This window comes from Alligator sinensis, unplaced genomic scaffold (assembly GCF_000455745.1).
Source record: "Alligator sinensis unplaced genomic scaffold, ASM45574v1 scaffold65_3, whole genome shotgun sequence".
NCBI lineage: Eukaryota > Metazoa > Chordata > Crocodylia > Alligatoridae > Alligator > Alligator sinensis.
The window spans coordinates 1,921,336-1,932,284 of record NW_005842203.1 but is presented as its reverse complement, the minus strand read 5'-3'; the positions used below and the strand labels follow the sequence as shown (position 1 = coordinate 1,932,284).

At 41.0% G+C, this 10,949-nt stretch overlaps 1 protein-coding gene across 3 annotated transcripts in view; it reads right to left on the bottom strand.

The window, feature by feature from the left end:
• The window catches only part of LOC102378378 (cadherin-like and PC-esterase domain-containing protein 1), an 82,017-nt gene extending 71,774 nt beyond the window's left edge, over nucleotides 1-10,243 (bottom strand). For all 3 annotated transcript variants that reach the window (XM_025207688.1, XM_025207685.1, XM_025207687.1), the window contains exon 1: nucleotides 10,128-10,243. The gene's annotated coding sequence lies outside the window, so the exon portion shown is untranslated. The remainder of the gene's footprint in view (nucleotides 1-10,127) is intronic.
• Between the last annotated feature and the right edge of the window lie 706 nt (nucleotides 10,244-10,949).

The window sequence follows — 10,949 nt, the reverse complement described above, 5'->3', positions numbered from 1 at the left end:
TGCTGCAGGTCAGCACTTCCCAACCTGTAACAGCTCACCCAAATTCCTAAAGTGGCCCTCCACCCAAAATAACTGCCCACCCCTGAGTTACATGCTCCTATCTAGAGACAAAAACCTAGAGTTAAAAGTGATTTTCAGGACTGAAATTGTAGCTACTTTACCAAGAATAGCTAACAGACAGCAAAATTGCAGAAGAAAAGTAGTGAAACATCAAACAGGAGATAGGGTTGACATCGGCAGAGTGAAGAGAGTTTAACAGGAATCAGATAGATTATAACGAGCCATGGAATCAATTGACTCCTTCAGCACTGCCTGAAAGAAATGCCCCTGGGGGAGATGCAACAGCATTACTGAATTCAACCCCCCTTCACCTCTGCCCAGTCTGTTCCTGCCTTAATCCATGCCAGTCTTGCTATCATCCTAAACTTTCTCTGTTATGAGATGTTCCAAGGGAAGGGGCATGCTGGCCAGCAGGATTGACAAAGGAATTCTTCCTCTGTCCTAGACTTAAGCAGTAATACATGTGGATTTTTTTTCCTAGATTACGGATTAGCAGGAGTATTTATAATACATTATCCTTACAACAAACAAATGAAACACAATATACGAGAGAGAGAAGAAAGTTCATGGTTATAATAGAGCAATGGGGCAGGTTTTAGTTCCTATAGTTTTTAAAAACATTTGTCTAACTGGAAGCTAGCCAAGCACATTACCTATTGCCATTAGGAACACCAAACTATTTTTTGATTCGTGTTAAACATCCATCATTACACAAGTCACTTCTGGAAAATAAAGGAAAAAAATTCCAGACCCATGTTTTCAAAAAGGAATCTCCGCTACTAATGGCTGCCTCTGGCAGAGGGGTTGAGAGAAATTAAAGACAACACAGCCGTTGGGACACAGAAGAATCACGGCTCTTAAATTCAACAGCGTGACCCAACATTCAGCATGACATGTTCTATAAGCAGCAGCTCAGCACCATTTTTGCGCTCTCTCTCCCCCTCTTTTTAAATTATATTTTAGTTCTATTACATGAAGAAATTCTTGCCATCTTCCTTTGTAAAAAGTGATTCCATAATTTTTCCAGCACTTCATATAAAATGCATTACATCCCTAACCACCCCGATTTAGTTACCTGCCAGTGTCTTTCAGAATTTCTAATATTATAACAACACTCATATGTCTGTAGTTATAGCTCTGCCTGTTTTGCTTCTATAAAACCTTTTCTCAATCATAAAAATTTATTCTACACTGAGACCTGGCATAAAAAAGAAGCAGATCTCAACAGACTAAAATAAGCTGTTCAAATATTTTATCCTATTAGCTTGACATTTTTTTTCTATTCTCATATCTTTAATCTGTGGTGGTATTACTCCAGAAAGTAAGTAGAGTTTGAAATATCCAAGCTTAATTTTAGAAGTAGAAAAATGTTTTGAAGTCCAACCCACCCAGATTAGAACTTCCAGGCGTTTTGTTAGCTACTGGTTTACTATAAACAAGGATATCTATACGTAACAAACCAAGGAACAGCATCTAAATTGCCAATCATAAGAAGAGAGCAATGTGGGCCCACTGAAATTAATGAGGCTCTGCATGGAAATAGGTCTTCATTACCCTGTGATTTCTGAGGCAGTTCAAGTCAGATTTGACATGACTTTCTGTTACAGTTTACAAAGCTATTACACTCTGCTGAGTCAATGACTCCTGCATTGGCTTAACAGGCTGTTACAGATGATCCAAACCGAGCAGTTACCTTAACAAAAAAAGTTAACTATGATAGAGTCTCATGAACCGTATTCTTTTGCATATGTGATACTCTTAAAAAGAAGATGCAAAATCTTTGGACTCTTGATAGGAAAAAAAAGCAAGCAAGAACTTGTTTGGGTTTTTTTTTTTTAATTCAAATATAGGCCCAGCCTTTTTTTAGAAAGATTTCATTTTTAAGAGTGCATCTTGTATTCAAAGAAATACAGGAAACAAAAAGGCCTGGGAAATAAGTTTATAAATGTGTTCTCAACTAATGTAATGGATTAAAAAAAAAGAAAGGAAGGAGGTGTGGGGGAAAGCATCCTAAATCAATTCTCAAAAAAAAAAGAATCCATATTCCCATTCGTTTAAATAAAAAAAATAAGTTTATAATTCAAAGCTGTAAATTATCTCTTTTTATATTAAAAAACCTTTACTTTAAAGAATGGCTATGAAGTTCTAAATGACAACAAACTTTTCTCCTGGGCTTTTTCTCATTAGTTTATTCATTTTTAAGTTATACGTGTATAAAAACACAGTAGGTTTTACTGATCTCTGATGCTTTCTTAGCTTACATAACTCCACAGCCATTCCAGTGTAAAATATGAAACTCAGTCAGCAATCAGCTCATACAACATGTAATTACTGTTGTTGTTAAAAAAAAAACAGCTCACATATTTAAAGTAGAGAAAGAAAAATCAGTCCCTTGGAGTTTTTTGAGATTCCGTGGCATATTGTGCAACTCCACAGATATTAAGGCACTGTCCATGTCTGGCAGGCAAGCAAAAAATACAATTTGAATTTTTGCTGCAGAATTTTATTGACTTTACAATATTTATTTTACAAATTAATTTTAACAGATTTAACAGAATTTTATTCAACTTTACAAATTAAACTCTTTCCTAAAACAGTTCAGGACCCAAAAGCTGGAGATCACCTTTTCAGCAGCCCAATTCTAGTCATTTTAGACTCTTGTGCAAGATTATGGACAAACTTAACAATCTTCTCCTTTCCACACAGTTGCTCAAAACCTCAAGGGACTGTTTCAGCCACTGGAAATACGTTGAGTTTAGTGGTGTTCTAAACACCCTCGTTTTTGCCCAACATGCTGCTTGTATTAAGCTGGCTTTAGATCCTTTCATATGAGAGGAACAGTGCATAAAGGCCATGTTGTGAAAAAGAATCAAGTATGTGGGCAATGCCAGTCATAGTAATGATACGGTTAGGCAGTTAGAGAACAGGCTAAATTCCATTAGAAGAGAACCAGGAGAATACTCAGTAGACAGAACCTACCACCTCCATGACAGAGACTCCAAGACAATATTGCAATAGAAAAAAAACCAGTACCACTACTACTACCACCAATTCAAACTTGTGTATTTTTTTTAGTTTCTAATGCCCCAGATGTCTAGCCAACAGAACTATGAAGGTCTTTTATTCTAAATAAGACCTTTATGTATTTGCGTGACTTGCGTCATGATGAATAAATGTAAGAATACTAAGCGGTACTACTATTTGATGTTAGTTTTAAATTCACACAATTCCTGTATTACTACAGAGAAGTTAATTTCCTGTTTCAGTTTCTGAGGGGGCATTTAAAATGTTCTGATTTATATGCTACTAGATTTTCTACCCAGGAAGGAATGGGTTTTGTATTGAAATGGTTGGAATGTTATTCTACTTCTCATTGTTTCCTGAGTAAATACAGAATAGGCAACTAAATTATGGGGCTCTACTTCGATAGTTGGTTTCCGACAACATCGTAAACTGCAAGAGTGAAGCTGAGTTTTTTGCACAGTTAGCTAGTCAGTCAGTCACCAGACCTCTGCAATGGAAGCACAACACCATCCCCTAAAATCTCTCTGCTTTGTGATTTAATGCAGTTAAATCGCAACCAATAGGGCTGTGCGAAGCTTCAGTCACTGATTCGATTTGGAGATTTGGCCCGATTTGGCGAATTAATCTCGCCAAATCAAATTGGAATCCTCTGATTTGATTCAGAGAGATTTGAAGAGATTTGATGATTCAGCCATAGACATAGCTTTATATATTTTTTCTACGTACCTCCAGGTACCAGATGCAGCTCATGAATGCTGAGATGGTGGGGTGAATGGAATGTCCCACAGGAGCACTTCCGGGCCACTTCCGGGTCTGCCGCGGAGTGCACAGGGGAAATCCCCCGGCCCCTCGGCTTGGTGACTGGTGCCTCCTGGGTCTGGGGGGGCACCCGGGGTCCCCCGTGGCAGATCGCAAGCCAGGGAGCATGGGGGGGAGGGGTCCCCCATGCATTTGGTGGTAGACCCAGAAGTGGACCAAACCCCCTGCACTCCCGTGGGATGCTCCATCTGCCCCACCATCTCAGTGTTCACGAGTCACACTTGGTACCTCGAGGTACATAGAAAAAAACATATAAAGCTCTGTCTATGGCCAAACTGCTGGTTCTCTGAATTAGAATCGAATCTTCAGATTCAGATTCGGCCAAATCAAATTGGGACAGTGATCTGAATCAGCAAATCGAATCACTGTCCCCTGAATTGGGCCGAATCTGAATTGAAAACTGCCCGCGTCACACACCCCTAGTAACCAAGTGCCAGAGCTGTACCCTGAACACACTACGGAACAAATTCCATTAGCTTTAACTCATAAGTTGTTTTTTGTTTGGATTGTTTTTTTGTGAAGATAAAGATTCCCCATCGACTTATAATACTACATTAAAAATCTCTAAATGCAGTCCTAAGGAACAAATATTTGGTGTAAGACAAAATTAACTCCACAACAATATTTTTCAGACTGCTTCTCAAGGTTCCTTTGTGTACCTTTGTTCACCTACTCTTCACTCCTCTGCATTATGGCATCCATCCAGCTAAGCCTTCCACCTACCGTTCTACCTACCCTTCACCCTCAACCCTTTACACTAACTCTATAGGACCCCTCTCCATCTCCAACCAAATTCCTGTTCCTCCCAGTAGCACAAGTCTAAAGGAGACTATCTTCTCCTTCACCACATTTTTTATAACATTTACCCCCCAAACTGGCCTTCCTCCATCTCCACCCATCCCAGCCACCAGACCTGCTCTTGTGCCATCATTCTTAAACAAATGCCTACCTATTCTCCATCCACCTTTTCTCTTCTCTTGCTGTCTTTGGAACACCCACTCCAACTCTATAAATTCATAGATAATATTCACAGATTCATAGATTGTAAGGGGCTGGAAGGGACCTTGCAAGATCATCGGGTCCAGCCCCCCTGCACTAGGCAGGGAAGATCTAAGCTATCCATGACTCTGAGCTATCCATAACTTCTTCATAGCTCACTCTCTTTAGCTCCTAACTCTCGTGGGGCATGTCTACACAAGACGCTACGGTACAGTAGCAATGAGCTCATTGTTATGGCGCCATGGCATCACCAGGCATGAACCATGGTGGTGACACTACTGCACAGTAGCTCATTGCTACTGCGCAGAAGCATCTAAAAAAAGACCGTGTTGGGGCAAGAACTAAATGACTGCACAGTAACAACTTTTCAGTCCGCCACTCATGTACATGCAGCCACAGAGATTTGGATGCCTTCATCAGAGACTGCAACTGCAGCTACACTCTCAAGTAGTGCTTTTTCACACTGCCCACTTGGGATCACATTCTTGAATAGGGATCTTGGATTGAAACAGGAGAAACTGGCAGAGAAGCCCATCTCCTCTCTTTTCCTGGTCACCGACCATCCATCTAACTTCTGCTCATCAAACTTCCTCTCTAATTTCAACTCTAGGATCTCTCCCTTCTGATCAATCTCCCACATCCCATCTGCAATGATGTTAACTTCTATATTGATGATCTGTAAGACCCATAGCCACACAATGTCTTAGCCTTGTCTCATTTGTCCTCAGTTCCAGTTACCATTCCTATTCGCTTGCTTGGTCCTCCTCAAGAAATGCTTTCTTTCCCTCTCTCTGATCTATCCAGTTCCATGTTCCCCCTTTCTCACATCCTAGCCAATTTCAGTATTACCCACCATCTTCCTCCTTCCACTTGTTACCCTGTAACTTAGCCTCTGACTAGCAGAATGGATGACTTCTCATCTGTTCTCAGTCCTCTCCTCAGTTTCTACCCTTGAAATGGTTGTTGACTCTATATGCTTCATTGTTCTCCACCTTCGATCCCTTTTCCCCTTTTTTCTATCAAAATTTTTTTCTGGCAACCACCAGCCCTGACTCACCTGCTGTCCTCTTGAACTAGTTTCCTCCCCAGGAGCTCAACTGATGGTATTCCCACCAAAGTTTCTAATGATCTTCTCTAGGGAAAGCTGAGAATACCTCTCACCATCACCTTCTTTGGTATGTCAGTCATCAGTGACTCATTCAAACATGCTTTTCACTCCCTTGATTTCTCATCTTCCTCTTACTTCCATAACAGTTCCTTTATCATGTCCCTCAGAAGATCATCCTCAACTCCCCTCCAATTTTCTGTGGAGTTTCTTAAGGGCTCTGTCCTTGGCTCTCTTCCTCTCAAGATCTTATCTCTGTGTAATCTCATCTGAATATACAGATGGATTACACTGATCTCATAAAATAACTCTCTTGACGGAATGAGATAGGTCTGGAACAAATTAAACTCTCAGCCTGTATCTCTACCATCTCCTCCTGGATGTCTAATTACCAGCTCCTGCTCAATATGGCTAAAACAGAGCTCTTAAAACCCCCAACCCTCTCCTTGTTATGACTTTTCTTGAGTAATATGGACAAGCACCACAGTCCTGCTACTCACTCAGGCCTATAACTTAGGTGTCGTCTTAAATTCAGTTGTCTCTTCTAGAATCCTCAAATCCTGTCTGAGTCTAAATCTTACCATTTCTCTTTACTATATCACTAAGGGATGTTTTTTCCTATCCATCCACATAAATTAAACTCTCATCCAGCCCATCATCTTGATTACTGTTTCATCCTTTTCTCTGGTCTTGACAAATACTATTTGGGCCCTCTCCTATTCATTCAGAATCCTTAAAGCTCTACTTTCCAAACATGAGCACAAAAAAGGCAAAAAGCTGGGCCGCCAATCTCTCTGACCAATGTTATCTCACTGTTTCCTTGTCTTCCTCTATCTGCTCTGTATATTATGCCTGGACTGTAATCCCTTTGGGGCAAGGACTGCTTTTTGTTCTGCATTTGTACTGCATCTTGGTGCTATAGTAATAGAAATAATGAAGCCTACCTAATCCTAATATGCAGTATAGGGGATATAATAGACTACACCTACATAGTACAGTGTAGCTCTGTGTAGAAATAGCAGAACTAATTCCAGATGAGCTAGCTTGTATACCAAAAGCAGGATAGTCGCGTTAGTACAACATTGTACCTGAGCTAAATGTTCGTGCTGAAAAACTAATTATCCAGTCTCAAAAGATACAGCCATCTTGGATATCAGTACCTGGTACATTATTATTTCACGTGACAGCTTTTCAGACTGTCAGCTAAATCTGCATTTTGGCAATTAAAACTCATAGTAAAACTGACAGGAACAGTTCTAAATGAATTTATCTTGCACTTGTTAAAAGAACATTTACATGCTAAGCTGGCAATTTCTAGCACTGTTTTTCCGTATTTTAAAAGGAACAATTGGAAACAGTGATAGATTCCAGTCCAGTCCAGTCTAAACCTACACATCTCCAAAAAAATTGCCAATACCCTTCCCCAATTGATTAATTAAAAGATGCCAAACACTGTTTAATCTAGAGAAGAGAAGACTGAGAGGGGATTTAACACCAGCCTTCAACTACCTGAAGTGGGGTTTGAAACAGGATGGAGCTAGACTGTTCTCAGTGGTGACAGATCACACAACAAGGAGCAACAGTCTCAAGTTGCAGCAAGGGAAATTTAAGTTAGATATTAGGAAGAATTTTCTCACTAGGAGGGTAGTAAAACACTGTAACAGGTTACCCAGAGAGGAGGTGGAAGCTCTATCCTTGGATGTTTTCAAAATCCAGTTTGACAAAGCTTTGGCTGGGATGATCTAGTTGGGAATGGTTCTGCCTTGATCAAGGGGTTGGATTAGATGACCTCCTGAGGTCCCTTCCAACCCTAACTTTCTCTGATTCTATGATTATCTTCATTTACGTTAAGCCTACCAAAAATTAATAAAAAGTTTCGTAGCATGTGAAGTTGTTATTTTACTGTAACTTGGAAGGGAGTCCCAAGAGTTACAAACCCTCCCGTTCCCAGAATCTACAAAAGCCTGCTGCTAATTGTTTTTCTGACTGAATAAAGTAAATGGTAACACCTGCTCTACTCCTAAACGAACTAAAGGAGATTCTACAAGACCACACAAGACACTTCCTTGTTCCAGATGGCTTGGCAGCAGCTATTGTTTAAAAGAGAACATCTCTGGCATTTATTTGTATTTTCCTTACAGTTTATGTTTTGATTCTAATCTCGTTGAAGCCCTGATTGCAAAGTTTGTTAAAAATCACCATTTTCAGAAACACCTTATTCTTTCCAGGGTTTTTGGTTGTACTCGTGTTGGTCTAAGGAAACAGGCAGGCAAGGTTCTTTGAGTAGATGTGATATCTTTTATTAGACCAACTGAGTAGTTATCGTATCTACTCAAAGAACCTTGCCTGCCTTATTCTTTCCAGTAAACTCATTTGCTAGAATAGTTTTTAAGACACACTTTAAAGGTCAGTTAGTTAAAGCTCAATAAGTCCCAGGATTTGGGCAGTATTTTGCTACATTTCTCCAGCAATATAGAAGGATTTAAAATTAAATTATTTTGCATCCTTAACTGCTGTGGGTGGGAATATTCCTGTATAATAAACCTATGTAAAGTTTCAGACATAGTAAATTTGTAGTGGGTGTTAGAAGGCCCCTGGTATAATAAATTAGAAATAAACAACTATTACTATAGTACTATTACAAAATTCAACTGTCACAATATATTCTAGGTCATGCATTTGTGTTGGTTCTGAAAACCCCACAGAAAGAAGCCCGATGGTAGATTTTTAAAGAGCTATTTCATCTCACTTTACTAATCTGGCTCATACAATGCGCAAAGGTTCGATGTGAAAAGTCTGAGAATAACTTAAAACAACATGTATCACACAGGCAAGCCTTTTTGTTCAGTAAATATTCAAGACAGTGCTTTGTAGAAAAACAGCAAACGAGCTATGGGCTGTCTTCTTAATGATAAAGAGAACATACGTTAAAGCAGCGCATATTTAAATTATACATAGGAGAATAAGCACATGCATTTGAAAACTACATGCGTTATAAATTCAGTATGTGCATGCGATGTTTACATCTATGCTATGGGGAGATAGTAAACATCACACTGTGACACAAACTTCTCATTCATCCCCTATGCAGAAGGCACTTTTAAATGTTTGCCTTTTAAATCAAAAAGGGGGAGGAAAAAAAATACCATCTCTTTTCTTCCAAACACCACATTAAACAAGCCTTGTAGGTCCCTATCAACTCTTAAAATATTAAGCTTAAGCTGCTTAATGTAAAGTGTTCTTTACTGATGATAAAGCATAACAAAAGCAAAAGCAAGATCTTGAATTCAACAACAGTATTAAGGAAGTTAAAATTATGAACTAGATTTCTAGAAATCATGAGAAAAATCTAAACCTGAAAACTGAAAAAAGTCCCTGCATACATGAGGGTTAAATGTCCAGAGCAAAGTTATTTGGCCATAACCATTATTAACTGTTGCAACAGATGCACTTTACAACTGCTGTCCTAGAGTCAATACTTTTGACCTTTCAGACTCTGAATTTAAATTAAACAACGCAGTGAAAGGGCTTCCAAATTATTATTTTTATCTTTAGAAACCCAAACTAATTTAATTTTGAGAAGGTTGCCCAATAGTCAATGATGTCACAGAATTATATTTACAGTCAGGTCTTTTATTTGTCTTGAGAGTGCTGGCATAATGGCAATTTTGAAGTTAAATCCCTATTTGCACTATTAGCAACACCCTCCAGGGTTTAACAAAAAAACTCGTACATTCATGCTAGTGCCAATCACAGATTCCCGAGTAAAAATAACTAAAGCAGTGTGGCTCATTTGAGAAGCTACGTTTTATACAGCTACCAACCAAAACCAAAAAGTAGCAGGGCTTGCATTTGTTTCACATTCTAGCATGTTTCTCAGCAACCTTAAACCAAACCAGCAAGAGGTCAATTAACTTAACAACTCTGCTCAGGGTCAGACCGATCGCCATATTTGGTGTCAGGAAGGGATTCCACCCCATGGTCAGGCTGGTACAGACTGTGGTGACTTTTGCCTTCCTTTGTAGTAGGGGGCATGGCCCTCTACCCAGGATCTCTTGAACATATATTAACAACATTTCACAGAAGCAAGATGTTGGCTTCCCTGGTTCCCTTGCTTTACCTGTAGCAGGTTAGGAGGTTCAGAGCCTGTGCTGTGGCAAGGCGAATGGTAGTCTTATGCAGAGTTTCAACGATGGTTTGTATAGGATGGTTTGGAGAGAGATGATCCTGCCTCAGGCAGGGGCTTGGACTAGATCACGGGTGCTCAACCTCCCACTTGTGGGCCTAATGCAGCTCATGGAGCCATTGCATCTGGCCTGTGGGGCTCCGCCTGGGTCTGGAAATTTAGCCGACAGGGGTAGTGGCCATTAATACATCCACCCTCTCCCTTGGCAAATTCCCAAACCCTCCTCCACCCAGCTGGATGGTGTCTGCCAGACCTGCACCGGGTATCAGATTGGGACCACCAGCCAGATCTGGCCCCTGGACAGACCAAGCACTGCCCATGCGACCCCTGCAAGTAGACGACGGCTGCAGTAGATGACTTCTGGTGGTCCCTTCCAGTCCTCCTTGTCTATGGCTAAGGACGAACAGCATGTTGTGGGGAAAGGACTTCTAGGGAAACAGTGCCGGGCCGGCTGGGACAGGTGATGCGTGCCTAGAACTGTGCTTGGGTTTTGTTCTCCTGCAGATTCCCGGCAGAGGTTAAGGCAGACCCTTTGACACCAGCAGGGCTACAGCCTTGGTGCCAAGACCCCCTTGCAGATGCCAGTCCGCTGAGTGCCCCGGCCTGGGACCAGAGGGTGCCACCGCAGAGCCCTGCGCCCGTTCTGCGGGGGGCTGCAAGGAGCGCGGCCCGGCAAAGCGCAGCGGGGGCGGCCCCCTGGCCCCCCCCAGGAGGCGGCTGAAGGAGAGTGGCCGGCTCCCGTGGGACGCGGCGCTG